The 21,818-nt window shown below is 38.7% G+C and overlaps 1 long non-coding RNA gene across 2 annotated transcripts; it reads right to left on the reverse strand.

Moving 5' to 3' along the window:
* Nucleotides 1–777: 777 nt before the first annotated feature.
* Nucleotides 778–20,591, reverse strand: LOC109965080 (uncharacterized). 2 transcript variants are annotated; one of them, XR_002275588.1, is made up of 3 exons: nt 20,313–20,591; nt 6,332–6,427; nt 778–3,259 (listed from the first exon to the last, which is right to left on the reverse strand). It is a non-coding gene; the product is annotated as an uncharacterized LOC109965080 (long non-coding RNA). The 2 variants fall into 2 exon arrangements; XR_002275587.1 differs by having other exon boundaries at nt 6,317–6,427.
* Nucleotides 20,592–21,818: the final 1,227 nt, after the last annotated feature.

Raw genomic sequence — 21,818 nt, forward strand, 5'->3', positions numbered from 1 at the left:
ACACCAGACCTGAAAGTGAGCTGCTAGCGGAATGTAAACAAAGCTGAGAGCTCAAGCAAGAGCTCACACATGTTGTCATGTCAGTTGACTCTGACTTGTGCAATTTAAGGAATTTATGGCCACTTGGACAGTTTGGGGCAACATAGCCTGGTCTTGGATTTTTGTGGGGGGGAGGGGGCTGTATTTAATTGTTTTTGGACAATAATGAAGGTCTGTGGCACAAACAAATAGGCTAATCCAGGACTGACATGCTGACAGATATTAATTGTGAGTAGAAGCAATTCATTCAGTTTTAGTCTATCTACAGAGATTGCTGAAAATACTATTAATATAGAAAATGATCAGCCTTATCCTTTAAGAGCATTTGTATCCAATTTCATTTTGTCTTAATTGAGCTTATTCTAGTTTTTAAATGTTAATAGTTTTCTTTGCCTACAGTATGTAACACAATTTAAACTGCCTCTGTTTCAAATGTGCTAGATAAATAAAAGCTTGCCTATCTTGCCTTGGTGTACAAATGTAGTTATAACTAATTTGGGACAGCAGTGGAGTAATTGTGCTATATATATATATATATAGCACAACAGTAAATTAACAGCAGGCTAAATATGCTCTTTGGTCTTGAGCATGCAGCACACCTTCAAGCAAACTGTATGTCATAAAACCAGCTGAGAGTAAGATGCCTGTCAAAACACCCAAGGGAAAGATATGTTTGATCCCCCTCTGTCTCATGTGCTGTTTGAAGCTCAGAGTAGATTGAGTTAACATACATGCAAGTCTCAGGGCTGCATTAATTTACTGGGCTCTTATGAGCATCAACAGACACATTTCATCTCCCATGACACCACAGTGCAAGCGTACTTTACTGCATGGAAACAGCCGTGTTTAATTACCATCCTCTGAGGCATCAAAACATCTCAACTGCCACCCCCACCACTCATGAATTAATGATGTGCATCTCTAGTTGTTATTAGTAAGCACCAGGAAAAAGACTGGTCGAAGTTAATTTGAGATTCAGCTCTAAAAAACCTGAGGTGATTTTCTTCCTAATGTAGTGGCCATTAAAACAACAAAATATACTTGATTTGTTTGAGCAAGGTGTGCCACCCTTCAGAGACCACGGTACACTCTTTAGATATAGGGCCAGCTGTTACAGGTAATGATTCTGTCTCAACAGCTATCATGCTAGATATACATGTAGCACAAAGGAAAAGCTGAACTAATGACACCTTGGAAGGACTGCAGTTCAAAAGTGCCCTTGGATGAAGTGAGGAGTTTTTCCTATCAGAATGTGTGCATGTGTTCAAGATAGTACTTGCCACCCACATACTCTGACATAAAATGAATCCATAAATTGTTATTTCAAAATTCATTACATCCTATTTGTGAACAATATATTTTCAGAAATAATGATTCAGTATAATTGCTCTTTTACTGATGAACTCTGTTGTGGCACAGAACTCAAATTTACCATGTACACAGGAAAATCATGAATGCATACATAGTGGATATGATGCAGAAGACCAAAGTCGGTGCGTGCACACATTTAACACGCCCCGGAACACAATGTACAATTAACTGTCAAGTGTTTCAGTGCTGAATGACACTGTTGACCATCTTTACTCAAAGCAAAGATTTGATGAGTCCTCAGAGATGTTTGAGCTTTAAAACACATGCACAGTAAGTACACACTAAATGAAACGCTGTATGCAAAATCTATGATGCATGTTATATTGATTGCCTTTATATCACGTAACCACTAATGTATCACAAGCTACTCAGGATTCAAATCTTTAAAATTAGAACTTTAAGAAACCTAAAAATGTCCAGCCAATGCAACGCTGATGTTGCTACAGATGTGGTCTTTAAATGTGCATTTGTATGTTTGGTATCTTCCTGCCACAAATGAATATACTTAAAATGAGGTGGGAGGAGAGGAGCAGTTGAGACTGGTGCTCATTTTGAACAGGAATTGTGTTTGCTTTAAAGCCTACTCAGACCACCTTTTATCACAAATGCTGTTGCATGGCAATTTTCTTAAAAACAGCATAGGGTGGGAAGCACGAGAGCAGGCACCTTAATTTATTTTAACCAACCATACCAACTTAAAATTAACCCTTGAATCTACAACTGATCTGCAAGACTTCACTGTGAAAAACTCTGAAATTTTCTGAATTATTAAATGTGTGATAATATAAAACAATTATTTTCAAAAAGGATGAATAAACTAGTCCTCAGTATGCGGCCATTGATATGAATACAGTTAAAAAGGGTTGGTGCACATCATGAAGCACCATCTGTTCTTATAGGATGCAGCTGTGAGTAAATTAGGCTATATAATTGCTGCTGGTTATTAGACCAGAGTCTTTCTTTCTTCTGTGCACAAAAGCTGATTACCGGGTGAATATTTATGTGCAGTACTTGTACGATACATATTTTCCTCATCACAATTTAGGAATGGAGTACATCATTGGTAAGAGAGGAAGATATGGGGAAAGAATATTTTGTCACCACATTTCATACTGTAGACTGTATTTCCATAGATGTGTTCATGGTGACTCTGCACCTCACAAACAAGTTTAACAGCTTCCATAGTGCAGCCTGTGCCCAAGTATGTGGAAATGCCAGTGGTCATCAACACTGCAGAAAACTGCTGGACACAACCATATGCACCTTTGCCTTGAGTTTAGGGTTGCTTTTGCCTCTATGCCCTGTTTCAGTAAAACAGAGACCTCAGTAGTGATGTGCGATACCACTTATTTCCTTTCTGATCCAATGCCAAGTAAAATCCAGGCTGGTATCGCTGACGCCAATACAGATACCAATATTCTGTGCAAAAGAACAAGGGAAAAGAGATGGGCCCAGACAGCAGAGATTGATGTAGGACAGGAGATATAGGGTGTATCTTTAAGGGCTTGTCACTTTCATTAACAACAAATGGTGCCACCCTGCTCACATACTCTGAAGGGATGTTTCTGCAGCCCAGATACTAAATTGCTGGTGGCGGGACCACGTCCAGACTACATACATGCAGGGACCCTTTACATGCCATCTTGGTTGTTTATGTCCCTCCATCCAGCAACTGCATAAGACATCCGCTCTGTTGCCGAGACACGTTTTTCCTTACTTTGTGGTGGTTCATGCATTTACAGAGCAGCAGTTCACATGACTATGACAGGAAGAAGGAGAAGTAGTTCTCATCAAGCAGGTATTATTTAGACTGTCCAGGTGATAGCATTGTTACTGTCTCCCATGTCTCCTGTTGAAGATAAAATATGCATTTACCCCAATTAGTCAACTTACTTTAGATATCTATCTTTTAATTGATCCTAGAAAACAAAACACTGGGATCAGAAGTGTCAATATCTCACAAATGATCCACACTTCACTAGCCCTCAGTCTCTGTTGACACTTGGTGGGTCAAATGTGATCAAACCACACGTCAAGAAGCAGATTAAGATGGTTTTTAGAAAGTTAAACTAATTAATGTCTCAAGATGTTTACTTTGAACTTTATTGCTTATTATCATGAATGATCAATACTACAGACAAATGTTTCAGTTTTAGCCAACCGTTATTAAAGGTAAACAAGAAGAACAAGAAAACTAAAGCCAAAAGAGCAGTTGTGATTTAGTTGAAAAGGTCTTCCTTGGTACATTTTTATATGCATACTTTCTGCTTTCAGCTATTTGTTACTCTACCTGAAACTATAACTCTTAAGCCAGACATATCTTATTCATTTCAAATCCAGCACACATTTGTACAGGAGAAATTACTGAGGAACAGTGGCTTTGCACACATTTTCAAATGATACTCTGTTTTCAGTACTGGGCTTCTCCCAAGCTAGATCCTGTGCAACTTGTCAAAAGGTGTCCAATGCATTGTAATTAGAGGTCACTCAACTGTGGACTATCACAGTTCAGCTTTGCAATGTTTTATGATGAGTCTGCCATGATTAATATTTGCAGATGCTGTAGTCTGTTGAGCTGTAAGTAGGATGTCATAACACAAATGTCTGCAGACCCAATGTGCATTTACCCGGTACAACAGTGACCTTTTAAAAAGATCAAGCACCCCCTTTCCTTTTAATGCAGAAACAGTGAAAATCTTGATCACACTGCACATACAGGATATGATGAGCATTATTCCATATATTTTTCTTTTTTCAAAAAGTTGCTAAAAAGAACTGAAAAATACTTAATCAGTCGCATACATTTTCTAAAGATGAAGTTAACCTGATAATTGTCTCATTCTTCTGTAAGGAAACATACTGTATATGGGCATGTGCGATCTCAACCGGTACTGAGGGAAGCTGGTTTTAATAGGTCGAGTGTGGAGCCACCCAAGGTCTCTGTTCTGACCACATGTGGGTTTAAGATCCATCATTTGACAGCTGGGAGCGGTTTCTTTAGTAGGAATTTGACATGTACATTTCATGCTTTCTGGTCACAGTAAATACAATATATCTAAAAAGATGACTGAGCTTTCCTGTTTGTGAAAACACTATCTAAGCCTCAAGTGTCTTTTGTGCATTCCTCATAGCACTGGCTGACTGAGAGGTGCAGTCAAATTCTATGGTGTGGTACCAGCTGAGCACATTAGACCAGTGTATAACATTTTCCATTTTTTAACAAGCACAGTTGTTTAATAGCCTACACAAAACACACTGTCCACATAGTCACCGAAAACACACCCATTCAATCCAATTATATTTGGTTATGTAACTTCACTGATTTTGACAATGCCTGATGAAGATCTTTCTTAGATTGAAACACTGCTGCTGCTTCATTAAAACTGTCGGGAGCTTAGCACAGTGTGTGGGTTTTTTGACTTTACTGATTGAAGACATCTGTCCATTGTGGTGGCCCATAAGGATAAAATGCATACAAGAGTGAAAACACAAGCATTAAGGAGCCACTGTCCCCTCCCACAGTATTAAACATTTGGAAGGACTCACCACACTGTGAAGTTTGTATGCCACTAAACTGAAGTGTAAATAGATGAATTCTAGTGTTACAGTAGCAAAACAAGTTTAAAGACTAAAAATGATAGACAAGTTCTAATAATAAACTATATAAATATTATCAATTATTTGCATGATCCATATACAAGCATGTAAAGGATAAGGCCAGTGATTTTTTTTTCCCACAAATCCCATACAGAAATTAATATCAGCAATATATATATATATTTTCTTTTTACTCGCCACATCTGTGAATCCAAATCCTGGTTTAGCGTATTTATCACAGAGCTCCATTGTTTTCTGGAAGCTATTAAAAACACACCAGTGAGCCACACTACTGCACTGGATTTCACGTTTCTTACTCTGAAAAATGTGTGTTCTGTTCATATTACTGCGCTAGAGCCTCAGTTTATGTGTAGTGTGACAAAACAATAAATCAGTTTGTGGACTCACAGGCATTACTATGAGTGTATGAAATTCATTAATGGTTTTAGTCTCTGTATGGGATTTGTGGAAAATAACCCCTCCTCCCAAAAAAAGAGAGAACTAGATCCTACATTTTAAAGTCTGTGGTGTCAAATCAGGCTTCAACCATCTTGTCCCCATTACAGAACTTCAATAAAACCTTGAGTGACTTGACATTTCCCCTATCAGTTCTCCCGGATACTGTATGTGCAGAGAGGAAAAAAGCTAAGTCACTCATGACTGTCTTAGACTTATGCGCAAAACACATTACAATTCAAGGCTGATTTGGCCGTCTGTGCCCTTGATTACTTGTTCTCTTAAAAAAAAACAACAAAAAACAAAAAAAAAAACCTTACAATTCACATTCATAAGCTGCACTTGAATATTAAAAACTTGGTTACTTTCCACCCAGATTTTAAGAGGACAGCTATCAATATCACACCATCTGTCTTTGTGAGTCACTTTACTATATTCTTAGTTCAGTTTGCCTTTAACACTGAACAATGTCACATTCATATAGTGTATGTGAAAGTTAACAAACATGACCTTTATCCAACAAATTCATCAGGATGCAGATCATCTAGAGACTCTTCCTGTGAAATGTTGAGTAGATAAAAGTAAAGATCAGAGTTAAAATCCTTGCCACATATTTTAAACTACTCTTGCTCGTTGTTATAATGATATTCACCCAAGTTAACTCCCCACAGTGTAGACTTCTGAGGGGAAAAAAAAAAATCCTATTGATCGAGAGAGTTGTGGGGATTTTCACAGCACGTTTCACCACATCAGCACTGCCTCAGGGTATCACACTGAAAGAAGCCAACTAGTGTAGCTGTTGAGGAGCAGTGTGGAAGAACTTGATACAGGTGAAGGGAATATAATGACTTACCAGCTTTTGACTTACCAGGAAGACTGGGGCACTTCAGGGCATGGTAACAACCTCCAGATGCCACGATCCCTTGTCGTCACTGGATAGACCATTGGTCCAATGTGCGAACCTCTGTATTTTAAGAGATGTCAAAGTACACTGTTAGTTTTCTGCTGTCTCATTTTCTCACCATTGTAACATCATAACCGTTCTTATAACTTATTGCATATTTTTGTCATTCCTTCCTTTAACTGCACTGCAAAATGTCTATTAATTACTTATTGCACCTTATTGTTTGCAATAACAGCAGCAGAAAGAGTCATAGTAAGATCATATCTAGTCAGAGTAAAAATAATCTTCTCTGCACAGTCTGAAGCCATGACACTGTTTATAATTTGACTATAAAACCAGAGCATTGTAACAGTTAAGGAGACATGTTCCAAAACATTGTTTAAAGATACATAAGGCTCTCTGTGCTATTAAAAGCAAAACCGGAGTAATCAGTGTGTCCGTCTAAGATGGTAAATCCATGTCTGAAATACTTTGTAGTGTGGTGCTCACAGTTTAAACATTAAGAGTTCTGCAATTTCATTTTGATAAATTGATTTAAATTGTATTAAAACACATTTTCTCAGGATATATATGTAGAGCAAACAACAAGATTCTCCACTTTAGGATAATTATCTCTTGACAGTCAGACAGTCATTTACTACTGACAGCGCACAGCTACAACTTGGCACTGAGTACTGCTGGCATAGCAGTTAAAGGAAATGCTTTTTGACAAATACTATGGGCCAAAAGTAAAAAAAAAACAACTGTTCTGGCTCAAGAATGGAGACTGAAGAAGCAGTGGAGACTAAATGTTTTCTGTCTGATGGGTAGAATGAGAATCAGCCATTCGTAGCCCTCAGTAGACCAACACTATGCCCCAGTGTAACGGTTACAATAACATGATTAATTACATCTCAGAGTGGGCTCAGATCAGGCAGCACTAACACGGCACTTACTGGACCGAGTATGTACTGTATTTATCAGATGATAATTAATAACCCAGATAGTGGTGTTCTATAGGGTTTATGAAAGCAACCTCCAAAGTAAAAACCATTTCAAATTAAAACCAGAATCCCCTTTTACATTTTGTATGTTTGATGTCCAGATAAAAAGCAGACAAAAAAGACATTTATTTACATTGAACCACATGCATATTAGTGACTTTTTCTCGATACGAGTCTATGCACATTATGGTGTGTACGATTCGATTCAATCACGATATGATTAAAAATTCAATGACAACAATGTAGCTACGGAAAACTCGTACTTTATTCGTCTTTTTCTAGCACAGGTTTGATTATATTGACTTAGGTTCTGTTGGGCTGTTTTATTCACCAAAAATATGAAGTCGCTGGTGCATGGAGACCACAAGATCTATATCACTAGACAAAATGATGCATATTGTTATGTTTTTGAATAGCAATACATTCAATTTCGAAATATTGTCCCATCCCTAATACACACTATGTATGTATTTCTGTTGGCCTGATCTGATCAATAAATCTTGGTTTTGACTAAACAAACATACATGGAAATCAGGATTGGACCTACTCTGGTGTGTATGGTGAGCACTTGAAACTGTTTGGTAACTACAAAAAGCCCCAGAAGAAGAATTATTTCTGCACTTTAGCAGTTCAGTTACAACAATAACATTTTAGCTGGCCAACCACTATCCAAAAACTAACACAAACATACAAATAAACCATATTATGAATCACTTTACAAGCAAGACAAAGGTTTTATTGTCTGTAGGTTTCATTGTTTTTCACTGTGTCACTTGCGTTGCTCCTTCAACCACTCAGTGGCTGCACTGAACAGGGATCAGATAAATGCAACATCCAGTGTGTGTCAGCAAGTGTTAAAGTAAAATGTCAGGACAGCAACAGTTAATACTGTAACTTAAGCTGCCATTATCACATGAGCAGACTCTGTTAGTGTCTATTAAATGAGGTACTGTAGTTACATTTGGAAGAAGTAAATCTTTTGTATGGAGACAGGCTGTTGCAGAGACAAATGCATTCACAATAATTTGTCATCTGGTGAATTTTCAATGATTTACTGTTTTTTTAGCTGTCTAATTTGCTCAGGACAAATGAAGTGTGTGATTGTATAGAAAAGGAGTACTGTTACCAATACAGGGCAAGTTCTAGCCTAATACTTCATAACTTACTTGATTACCACAATATCTTAAAGGAGGGGGTTTTAAGTAACCCCTGGGCCTTCAGTGAAACTGACGGAAAGTGTCTTAACAGGTTAGCTCAGAAGTACATCATTACAGGCAACAGTGCATTTATGGACTGATGATTACAGAGTTAATAATTTGTCAGAGTACATGACTGGATCAGAAGGAACACTTTTCAAAGCAACGCTCATAATGTGGTCAAGAAGTGGAAAAAAAAAACCCAAGAGTTTTAGGTTTAGAAAAACAAAAAATCTAAGTCCAGATGATTTGACAGTTGATTGTCTCCTCTATGGAGCAATAGTGTGCATGGCTGGGTGAAATCATTAAAACATCTATTGTGGTGAAGACTGTGCTGTTTGCCAAGAAACTAACCAAAGAGGGACAATTCTATTGAATGTTCATTAAAGATGTGAGAGCACATGGTGCGCTTATGTGCAATGACTGCTATAAAAAGAGCTAAAACAACAATACAGCAGTGATCAAAGAAATTGCTGCTCCTCTTAAAGTGTTTAAACACTGACCAGAAACAGGAGTGCCATGTTCATAATTTAAACTAAGCACTAATAAATGTGACTGGGACATGTATGAACAACTCAAATGCAGGTTTAAATCCCCTCAGCCTTGGTATCTTTATTGTCATTGGCAACACTTTTAAATACAACCCACAATTTACACTGCAGTTTAAGTGCCTAGATAAAGTACCACTAAATTGATATTATAATGAAGGTAGAGTGGACAAAGTGAGAGTCAACAATTACCCTACTAAGCCTTTTAGAGGAGAAATAAACTAGACTACAAGCATTTTTGTATGCACAATATGTCACTGTGCAAGTACAGAAGACAAATGGGACAACAAGCACACATATTACAGCCAAAAATATTCTGGCATACTGTAAATAGAAGGTAAAATAGTGCTCATGACTAGCAAATTTGAATATATTTGTGTAGTTAAAAGGGAACTACATCTTCCTCAAATGACAAACTAAGCTTCATATGTTTATTTCCATTAGATTGCAGTACAAAGGATGATATAAACTGCTATTTATGCATACTTCTTGATTATCGTGCTGAAGCGCTTGACAATTTTCTCTTTCCATGACACACTGTGCAGCGATTGCTATGTTCTGCCCCAAGCAAGAGTTTAGCTTTGCACTTCTGCAGGAGTAAGAGGAAACCCTGTGTCGAGTTTCAGCTTTATTTTTTCCATACACCAATCTCTGCAATTTTCCTGGAACTCTCCTTTTGTTTATTGTCTTTTTATTATGCATTTCAACTCTACTGTTATAATACACTATTTAAATGACTTTGATTTCAACCTCTCTTGTATAAGGAATGTCTTTGTAATCCCAGACTACAGGGCATATTTGCATTTCAGTTTCACTCCCCTTTCTGCAGTGGAATCTACAAAAAAGGTGTACAATCATACCTTTGGTGTTTAGAATTTTTCAACACTAAAACATTTGTCTTATTGAGTAACCCAGATCTGGCTGCATTTTCCTCAGATCAAATACTGTAGTTTGATCATTACACATCCACTTCTCCTTTTCTACCTCAATTCTTTTCCAAAACGTTTTTTTGTCCTTAGGTCATTTTACTGCTGACATGAACGGTATCATCCCCTTTGCAAACAGCAAGAGGAAACAGTTTCTCATTCATTTGAAATCTCTGTCCTAAAATAAGTCTTATTTAGCAACTAAAGATGCCACAGCAGCCTGCTGCTCTTTTCTGTCTTGGCACTATGAAAACAAACAAATACTGTCCTCACAAAATCGATGTCCACTTAGATCTGTCACTTTCAGTGTCAGTCAAATCAGCTCATTTCAACTCCACCTCCTCAAAATGACCCTTATACAGCATATTATAGTGTAATATGTTTGTCTATAACCAAGTTTTGAAAAAAATTTAATTCTGCCAGATTTATGTTCATTCTCAAAAAGACCAATAAATGTGTTGTATCTCAAGTCATGTTTCTGTGCTTTACCAATACATTTCCTTCACCTTAACCAAATACTGTGAGAGCTTATAACACAACTATAAGAAAAACCTCAAACTGATATTATATTTCAGATGTGAATATTATCAGAAAAACAAAAATATATACTACATGTGAATATTTTTGCATATTCATTCATTAAAAATGATTCCAAATTATGCTGATGAAAATACAATTCAGGTGGGAGAAACATAAATATACCATATAAATGAGTTTCTAAGAGAAAGGGTTAGTCATTCAGTCATTAGATGCTACTAATGTGGCTGTAGATTTGACTTCATTTGCAAATGAATTATTATAACATTAATTGTAATTTTTCTGTATTATAAAACATAAAAATAGATAAAGAATGACTTACATAACACATCCCACCATTAGTGAAACATTCATAATGGCCTCTAGAGGTGAAGTACACACTACTGTAGTGTAAGACTTTCTGCAAATTCTGACATTATGGTTCTATTAGTTCTCTAATTTCCATTGGGGAGGAACACCTTCAGTCATGATGCAGTGAACTGACCAGCTGTTCAAAAATAAAAGTGATTGCTACGCAAAACCCAAGATGCCTGCAGGACAGCAAATCTAATTTCACTTCAGACTAGATCTTTTTTCCCCCCATTTAGTGTTGTCCCACTGAGCCTATTTTGTTTTGATCCATATTCAATTTCAGGCATTTTTGTCAGAGAAGTGTTGTTGCAGTCTTCCTCTGCTGTTCACTAAAAAGCTTCTTTCACACCCACCATCCTAAGATGTACTCTCAAATGGTGCTACTATAATATCTCTGTCAGTTCTTCAACACACCCACTGGCCCTGGGAGTGGAGTGTGGGGCTTTCACCTGGAGAGGGGGTGTCGCCGTAAGAAATGTGCTCCACTGGTGTCATCTAAACAGATGGCAATTAGGTGCTCAACCACTCTCACCCCAGCAAGAAAGATTCTGAGGATGGCTGGATCTGCCATTGACAGGAAACTAACTGGATAAACAACAAAAAGAGCTTCCCTTTCATAATAAGACTTCAGGGAATTGTTTTAGTTGGACTTTGTTTTACATTACTTAGACAAAGCCTGTGTAGAGAGAAGTAACTGAACCTTGGCTTGTAACTATAATTAATATGAATTGGTACAGTATGCAGCTCAGGATGTCTAAACTCAGCGTCCAATAGTCTGAAATACTAGCAAGGTCTCCTGAACGAGAAAGCAGGTCATCCACTTAACTCCTATGCTTATTTGCCCTAGACGTTATATTTTAAATTTATTTAAAGAAAAATCTACTGATGCATCATCTTCCCTTTTTCTTTTCCTGTGCTAAATCCGACAGGGTTTTGCCTCTCCATCACTGTCAACAGTAAAAGTCTCATTTTTTTTCTTAATGTGGCACTTTATCAGGCTGACTAAAAAGCCACAGTAACATAACTGATGACCTCAAATTAATTTTCTAACATCTAAGCCATGGAGCTACCCCACATTGTAAAGCATGTAGTTTCTTCAATTCAGTCTGTGCATAATTGTCTCTGTGAGATTTGTCTAATGGCTGCTGTGAATATTGCTGCTGACAGCTGTTGAAAGACCATGCTACAACAATAACAATAGTAATAGCTGATGGGAGAGAAAAGACCCAACTGACGATGTAATAGAGTGAATTTGTGAGAAGGTCTAGGTTTGACATTGACTTACAGGACGACACATGGTATGAACAGAGCCACAGACACCAAGTTAGAAAACAGTAGCAGAGGCAGATATTCGGTCCCTTAGGTTTGGTGGAAAATAAGAACACGAAATGGTTTGGATAATATACAGTTTTACAGTAAGTCCTCACATTGATCAGGGCCTCTGGAATATCAAGGATATAATCTGTCCAAGTCCAGTGACAGCACAGCAAAGCAAGCTGTAGGCACAAATGTGAAAAATGCTTGGTCTGGAGGGTCAAGAGTTCAGCAAAAGAAGAAAAAGACCAAGGCTCAGAAAATGGCCTGCGGCTACTGACCAAAGGAAATGATGAAACTGACTCAAAAGCGGCACCAGACAGGCTAAAGCAGCTGAGATGTGAACAGATAAGATGGAGCACATCAGAGGATGTCATATAGTGTAGTAGATGACTCAGGAGAAGAAAGATGTGGGGAAAAAGGCAGAGACAGCATCAGAGCCAGAATGAAGAACGTGACAGCAAACAGTTGTAGTGTGGAAAAGAGACAGCTCCAAAATGCAACTGAGCAAGACATCAGAGAGGAAGATCAGGCAGATCAGGATGGAAGTTCCAATATACTACAGGTAAACCAAGAATTATTTGATAGAACCGACAAAACAGTCTCTGGAGGGAAATGAAAGAATGCGAGGACAAAGACGAAGGTTATAACAGAATACTTCACAAGCACCTCTTTAAATATGTGGAGCTGCTCTTAAACGCATGGTATGACCGGTGCTATTTATTTAAATTATTTATAGCAATTCCTTTGATGATGATTAAATTCTCACTCCAAAAATTGTCTGTGAAGCCATGGCTTGCTTTTGTTTATGCTTCACTGCTGAATCCAGAAACTTAAATGCTGCTGCACTTTGGCATAGCAGGGGATACATCAGATCAGCAGGCAGAACAAAACCGGAAGCCTGAATGGCAGCAGCACTTCAGTAGCAGAGCAGCTCAACCAGTTCTTCGGCCACATTGTGGTGGAAAGAACAACGATGACCATCAACCCAGTTCCAGACCCAAACAACCAGGCACTCATTATTCAGTCTGCTGATGTGATACACACACTCTGCAAAATTAACACATGGAAAGCAGCTGGTGCTGACGATGTTCTAGGGAGGGTCCTTAGAGACTGTGCTCCGGAGTTAGGTGGGGTATTCACAAATATCTTTGCCCTTTCTCTGCTACAATGCACTGTTCCCACCTGCCTGAAGATGTCCACAATTGTGCTGGTTCCCAAGCAGACTGCCATTATAGTCCTTAATGACTACAGGCCTATGGCAATGACACCTGTAATCATGAAGTGCCTAGAGAGACTGGTTCTGCAACACATCAAGGTTGCTCTGCCACACACCCTGGACCCCCACCAGTATGCATGCAGAGCCAACAGGTCAACAGACAACACCATCTGCATTACCCTCCACACTGTACTGTGCCACCTGGAACAACAAGGGGCATATGCAAGGCTGCTCTTTGTGGACTACAACTCTGTGTTCAACACCATTTTACCCAGCAGACTGTTCTCAAAGATGTTTGACCTTGGAGTGCAGCACAACATCTGCCTTTGGATAATGGACTTCTTAAAGTGGCCACAAACAGTCAGGATGGGCCTGGATCGCTCCTCCACTCTATCACTCAGCACAGGAGCCCCACAGGGCTGTGTGCTGAGCCCGTTCCTTTACTCTCAATACACTTACGACTGTGTTCCAACTTATAACACCAACATCATAGTTAAATTCACAGACGACACGACCTTGGTGGGGCTGATCACCAAAGGGGACATGCCTACTTGCAGAGGAGGCACAGAGGCTGATAAAGTGGTGCAGAGATAATAGCCTGACTTTTAATAAAAAAACAAACAAACAAACAAAAAAAAACCATAAGAACTTATAATCGATTTCAGGAATAAGCAGGATGTTCATGAACCGCTGCACATGAATGGGGAATGACTGGAGAGGGTGTCCAGGCACAAACAATACATCTCAGAGAACTTCACATAGACAACAAACACCACAGTGCTAATCAAGAAAGCTCAGATGTAGCTGTACTTCCTGAGAGCACTCAGGAAGGTAAATCTGTCACGACAGCTCTTGGTGTCATTCTACCGCAGCTCCACTGGCATCCTGGTGTGGTATGGTAGCAGCTCTGCAGCAGATAAAAAGAATCAAAGACTGCACAGAACATCACAAACCAACAGCTACCTGCACTGGATTATATCTTCATGTTGCCTGGAGAAGACACACAACATCCTGAAGGACTCATTCCACCCTGCCCATCACCTGTTTGAACTGTTGCCCTCCAGCAAACACTACTGGTCCATCAAAACACGCACTGCAAAATTCATGAAAAGTTTCTATCTCAAAACCATTACCATATTGAACTCTGAACTGAAAGCACAGCCTCCAAAAACAATACAGCATGAACTTATAATTTGAGCATTTTATTCTCATTAAATGTACTTTTTTCAAACTGCATACGTTGGGAATGGGCATAAGATAAAAATGCTGGCATGTTTTGGTGTGTAGTGTGATGTGAGTATGAGTATTCATTTAAATACATTTATCTATTCTATCTTATTTCTATATGTATGTATATTCAAGTTCAGTTCTTGAGTGCACCTGAATTTCATTATGTTTTTAACAATGACAAAAGAATCTTATCACTGGTGATCCTCCAACCTATACAATCCATATGGTCATTTGTCCCTTCTCTATCATATGGCCCATAGCAGGACCTCCTGAAATAGCGTTCCTACATTGGCAGGCGGCATTGCGAGAACTCCACCAACATTAACAACAATGTACTTCACACTGGGAAGCTTTATGCACTTTCATTGCCAGGGAAACAGTCATAAACACAACGGCAAGTGTAGCAGAACGTTATGGCTCTGCACGCTACGTCATCTAACTTACTCCTTTGCTTGTGCCATAATTACTGCGGTCGCTGGAGGCCACAGAACTATAACACGCAACTGTTGGTCATAAAACTGCTAGAACAAATGACATATAGAGACATCTTTTTTTGTTTGTTTGTTTGTTTTGGCAGGAAGACAGTGTTATTAAAAGCTGCACTGTGATTGGACATCACTGTTTTCTTAATTTGTATTGTTGTAATATCTCGTTAAAATGTTTTGTCAAAGAAAGAAGTTTGATTATGTTATTGTGTTGCTAAAATAATGAACACAGAATACCTTGTCTCATTTAAAAGCATTTCTCAGTAAGAAAACCTCTTTACCCAAAAGTCAGTGTTGCAAAAACCTGGGGCATCTCTATGCAATGTGTGTCTGGCTGAAGGAGTTTTAAAAGCACCCTGTGGATTTTTCATTCAAACAACCAACATTTCTGTTTACACGGTGTCTCACCCCAAATTTTGTTAATGCATTGAAGTCGGCATGCATTTGTTAAGCTGCTTTAAAAAAAAAAAAAAAAAAAAAAAAAAACAAAAGGTTTTAAAAGTTTTTTTTTGTGGAATTCTTTTTTTTTTCCTTCACAGGTAGTCATCTAAAATAGATCTAAGCACTGCTTTACTTCTATGCTGGTAAATGTTTCACTTTTGGATTATCATCTCACAGTAACACAGAGTAAAAATAAATGAAAAGGTGCCCCATAGGCTCATGCAATATTGCAAAGTCTGGCAAAAATACAGTCATCACAGAAGAAGTTTGTTTCAGTCTGGCAGAGGCACCCTGTCTGCCACCTTTGAGCTGCCTCTCTGCTACTCTTACAGCTCGTCTGGTACAGCCTCCACCACTCCATCACTGCTTCTCTGACACCCTTTTTTCTGATTCTCTCTCACTTTTCTGCCACTTTTCTGTGGGAGCAACATATAGCCATTTCTTTGTACCTAGTTATAGCCTTAAAAAGGTTCAGATAAAAAAAAAAAGGAATTATTTAATCTGTTATAAATTCTTTATACAACATATTGACACAATTGCAGTTGATCATGCATGGTGCCACCTGTTTTTGTCTGATGACAAGGGATGTGCGCTCAAAGTATATAATACATCTGGGAGTGTGGCTGAAAAATATTAATGTTAATGATGATCAGTTTGGATGCGTGTGCTCTTAATATTTGCGTGCATTAGTGAAACTGAACAGAAAAAGGAAATTTTGAATTTTAATAACAGGCCAAATAAAAAGTGCTTCAAAATTGTTTAAATATACAAGCACTCCACAGCCACCATGTCAAGTCTAACCACCTGAAAGCTTTTAGTTTTTGGCACTATTCAAACACTTAGGAAAGGCACATACTGTATAGTTAATCAAATTGCTTTTGAGCCAACCATGAAAAATGGCAACATAGTTATAACAGTGACAAAAAAAAAAAAAACAGAACAAAACAAATAAGGGAAAAATGCCACAACCAAGTCTGTCACATTGCAACGAAACACAGCAGCTTCCACACATAAACAACCTGTGCGTGTGTATATGTGTGGGTGGTACTGTTAGCATACATATATTTTGCAGGTTTGCTTATCATCACTGTGGATGTTGATGCCTGCAGCATGTGAGATTATTGGCTGGTGTTCCTGAGAAATTGATGGTCAAAGTCACGTTAACCAACATGTCTACGAAAAGGTTTATATATGCTCTTGAGCACATTGCTTGAGAAAACAGTAAAAGGACAGAACATGGCTGTTGCTTGTCCGTTTTAAGTCTTCTGGGTGAACCGATGATGTGCAGCACAGTAATGCTTGGTAAAAAAAAAATGTATTGTGTTCTTTGACCACTACTGAGTCCACCTGCTTGTGCTTCTCCTCCTATTTTGGCAGAAGTAGGTTCAAGGTGACTTTTAAATAGGTGCGGGCAAGATTAAAAATGTTTCTCATACCCTCAGCGTGCCTGATGGATATGACATTTTTCTGGCAAAAATCTCCATCAAACATTGAGCCCCACTGGCACACAAACTTGGACAGCCCAGTAAGTGCCTTGGATGAAGCTGCTAACACACAAGAACTGACAATAGTTTTCCTTCCAGCAGAGATGTGACACTGAGCGCTCCGCTGTGCCGTTCTAAGCCTTAAACTTGGTGTCAAAGTGCTCAGCTCAGTTCAGTTGGTTTGAACTTGGAGCTTGTTTGCAGCTCACCTTTCAAGTGTGACCAAGCTTGTAACATGGCATGAAAAGGCGCAAAGAGAAATGTATTGGCAGGACTTGACTGAGATCTTGCCACCAGCTTGTTAAAGGAAAAAAAAACAAAACATGCTTTGAGTAAGATCACTATTCACTTGGGGCCAACAGGTCTGTAGAATCAACTACAGATGAAGGTTTTAATTTAAAGCATTTAGTTATTCAGCAGAATTTAGCCTCATGGAAATTTCAAACATGGATGAAGTCAACTAGACCATTTAACAGACTATTAAATTTGAGGCACCTTAGGGTCTGATGCACTGTAACCTACTGATCTTTATTTTAATATTAAAGACAGTAAAATATATGTGTTGTGTTTTTATTTCAAATGTTCTCTTTTTTTCTTCTTATATTTGTGTCCACCTCTGAATTTATCTAATCAAATGTGAGCTGCAGGCATGTGGAAAAACTCAAGAGGAAAAGCACAAATGAAACAAATTTCATTAACAGCAGCTCAGTTCCATCAGCTGTCGCAGTAAGCAAGCCAGTACTACAGTATATACACAATACAGAATTTTCTAACTAACTTATCTGATTGGAATTTAGTTGCTTTTAGTGTTATCGATTACATGTGTGCTTTTTCTGCTATGACTTGCTAAAAATGTCAGCTGTGAAAAAGGTCTATTGGCAGTTAGACTGGAGGCTAAGGTAATTAGCAGTGCAATATCAAGGTTTGGTTTTCTGCTGGTAAATCTAACAATGCAGGTGAGGGGAGTGCAAGTGGATTATTATCCAACCTGTCAGAATGGTCAGATCAGAATTCATGTGTTTTTCTTTTTAGTCTGTGCAAACCGCCTGTCGTCATCATTTAGTGTCGGCCCCTTGCAGACCGGTAAAATATACATGGAGGACAGCAACAACAGTGACGGGGTGAGTGGAGAGACAAGGAAGTTTCACATTTATTGGACATTAATGGAGAAGCTTCTGTTCAAGCCAAGGCAAAACATATCATAATCGAGCCATTTTTGAGAAAATTGTGTGATTTGACTGTCGCACAAATTGAAGACTGCATTGTTGTTATTTTTGTATGGCATTACACAGCCTTATGCTGGTTTACTGTTTGCACATTGAGAGCCGATGTACCTGAGCCAAGTCCCTCGTGTGTCCATCACACTTGGCTAGTAAACTGATTCTGATTCTGAAATGTGAGCTGCATGCATACAAAAATTTCAATTAAATCTATGCATGAATGGCAGCTCAGGACCTCAATGGTGTTCACACATGGGGCCGAATAAATGCCATTTACAAACACGAATGTAAACCATCAACTCAAAAAGATTGATATTTGACACTCATACACAAGTCTGCATCTTTGATGCCTCTTGAGGGTTCATATTCTTTAAATCTCCGTCACTTTTAAGCAGGCAAGTGAAATTTCAAGGATTTGATTTAGATTCTTGTAATGATACCCAATCAGTTATCTAAATGAACTTTTGGGGATCTGGTTCCAACAAAAAAAGTGAGATTCTGTATAAAGCATGCAGCTAACACTTGAAACCAGAATGAAGACAAAGTACTTAAGACAGACTTGCAGTTCATCATAATATTTACTAATGGTGGAAAGTAGTCCAGTTAGTTGCTCTGGAAGCAAAGCATCATATCACATGACTTGATTCAATTATCAACACATCAGAGGCAGCATTTCTACCACAAAAAGCAGAATTAACATCCTTTCACGAGGTACTGAGCACTAACCAGAGTCAGTCACTTCACTGTCCTGACATTACCTGATACACAACTTGCAAACTCTGACTACACTATCCTTATCCTACTTTGTGAGGTTGTTGTCACTCTACAGACAGAATAATAACGAGACAGTGACAAAGGCTAAACAACACGGCGGAAGGAAAAAAAACAGAAGTAGGTGGAGCATGATGGAGCTGTAAATGAGACAGGTTTGTGGTTTACTAAAAGCAAAAGGGCAGCAGGGTCACATCAGTCAGTCGGTTTGTAGGCTGTTTGGCCATGAATGGCAAAAGGCTTCCAAGTCACATTTCATATAGTTGGTTGCTGCTAGGATACAACTGTCAGTGTGCAGCGACTGGTGCACTGTCAGATTAGAGCAGAAACCCTATTATTATGGCCACTGAGAGGGGACTATCAGCTTGCTATTTCTTTTTTAGATGGATTAGGTGGAACCTTTTTTGGGAACAGATTACAGTAAGACCAACTTCATGAGCTAAACTAAAAGTGGTTCATGGAAAACATCAGGTCACTGCTCTCTGCTGTGTGTTCAAAAAAAAAAAAAAAAAAAAAAACACCAGCACCCACTGTCTTCTCCTTCTCAGGTAAAAGTCCAGGATCTCTAATGGATATTTTAATATTTTTATTACCGCACTGTCCTGGAGATTGAAATTATTTTGCAATTAAAGCATCAATCCACATTTACCAACTGTACTTGGCTATGCATCACGCACTGATTCGGCTTAGCCTGATGATACATTTTGTGACATTATGACTGCTTAGCTCTGGATAATAAATTCTCATCCATGGGTTTAAACAGACTTTGGAGTCATTGTGGGAGCTTGCCCTGTACTGTAAAGACATATGGATGGCATAATATTTGTTCTTTAGTTGTACATATTTAAATGGCTTTATCTGATCTTGGTTACAGTCAGTCTTAGTTGACTGCACGAACAAAATGACACTTCTTACAGGTTTAGCTTTTTTTTTTTTTGCAAGACTACAGTGTGACACTGTATATACTAAATGTATAAATAAACAGTTAAAGGGACAATTATGCTACAGGAGTGATCTAAGAAGCTTCTGCGAATGCTTAAAATACATTTTCACAAAAAAATATTATTACTGGAATAAGCCTACCACATTCAATCTTCTTATCTACCCCTAGCTAAGAAAGTGAATAAGCGTATTTCCCTAAATGTTGACATTTTGCATTTAAAGCTTGTTTGTAGTGAGACCACATGTTTGACCAGTGAGAGTTACTGTGGATGCAGAAAAAGGAAGTAAACAAGCTTACTCAGAGTCTGGGCAGGCAACACCAGGCAGAGAAAACAGCAGGCAAAGTCAGGAACAAGCAGGGGTCAAAAATAGACAAGCAATCCAAACAAGGCAACTAGTCCAATGTGGAACCAACAAAATCATAGTCCAAAAATCCAGGCAGAGTTCAATGTTGAGCAGAAATTCCAAAACAGGTAGTAATCCAAACATTATGAAACCACAAGCATCCAAGCATGCTAGAATGAAAAGCTGAGAAAACACATACAAAAGTCTGGCAAAGAACAAAGGCAAACAAGCTGAAGCTGAGTGGGGAACAGGAAACAGGTGTGCAGGTGAGCAGAGCTGAGTCAGGTGATGGGGAAGAGAGGGGAAGTCCGAGGACATCTGGAGGCTTGATGGGGAATGGCACATTATGGAAAAGGGCCTGGGCAGGAATTTCAACAGTTTACAGAGTCAAACAGAAGTAGAGAACAGCATGAGTGCACACAAAGCAAAGCCAGAGGACAAATGTACTGGGGGTAGGCAATCCCCAGCAGATTTTGGATTACTGCGGGCCTATCCCTGTACCACAGACACAAACATACACAGTAATATGTAAATCCATCAAATCTCAAACTGTTACAATGCATTTAATTCACATTCAAAGTATGGCAACCACATACTTTTTGTCATGTACCATACCATTAGGTGTTCATCTAATTTGCCCCTTGGCCTTTCAAATCATGGTTCACAGGGACAGAGAGAGGAGAAAATCATTTGATTAAACTGAGGCATTACAGTGAGAATCGAAATCGGGCGCAGAGGGAAATGTCCCAGATGTTACGCTTTGGACCATGAATATGCAGAGCGGGTGAGACTCTTGGCACTTGGCTGAGAGGTTCATTCCCTGCATTCAGTTGGCCTCATTCTTGTCAGAGCCACAGCCACACAATGTCTGTCTGGAGAGCTAAAAATAGTGAGGGAAGCAAAGTACACTGGAGAATTGGTGCTCCCTTAAGGCTGTACTGACCTGAAGCTTGTTCGAATAAGCTGCATCATCATGCGCTGTGATATTTCTCTTACACAAGACAGTGTATAGGAAACAGTAAAATAAGAAAAGAAAAAGAAAAAAAAACGAGACTAATCTGGAAATTATAATAAGACGTCTTCCATTTTTTTTTGTTGTTGTTTGTTTTGTTTTTACTGTCAGCTGTTCTAAATAAACAAAAAAACCTGAAATTCCCCTGAGCTCAACTGCCTTGTGCCTGAGTCATATGCTTGGTCCACTTATCACTGCTCTTGATGGTTAAAATGACTGTAGAATCTAAGTTTCTAATGGCTCATCTCTTCTCTTCTGACAAGATGCCCGTCGTGCTGTCAACCATCTGCAGTCATGGCTGCCTGCAGCTCCTTTTCTCAAAGTTATCATAACGTTGGCTCTCTTTGACCGTCTCCCATTGCATTTCTTCAAGAACAGTCAGCTCAAGTGTGCTTACTGCAGACAGCAGCAAACTGTCCAGTGCCCCCAAGCGTTGTAGCTAATAGA

This window comes from Monopterus albus, unplaced genomic scaffold, assembly GCF_001952655.1.
Source record: "Monopterus albus unplaced genomic scaffold, M_albus_1.0 scaffold95.1, whole genome shotgun sequence".
NCBI lineage: Eukaryota > Metazoa > Chordata > Actinopteri > Synbranchiformes > Synbranchidae > Monopterus > Monopterus albus.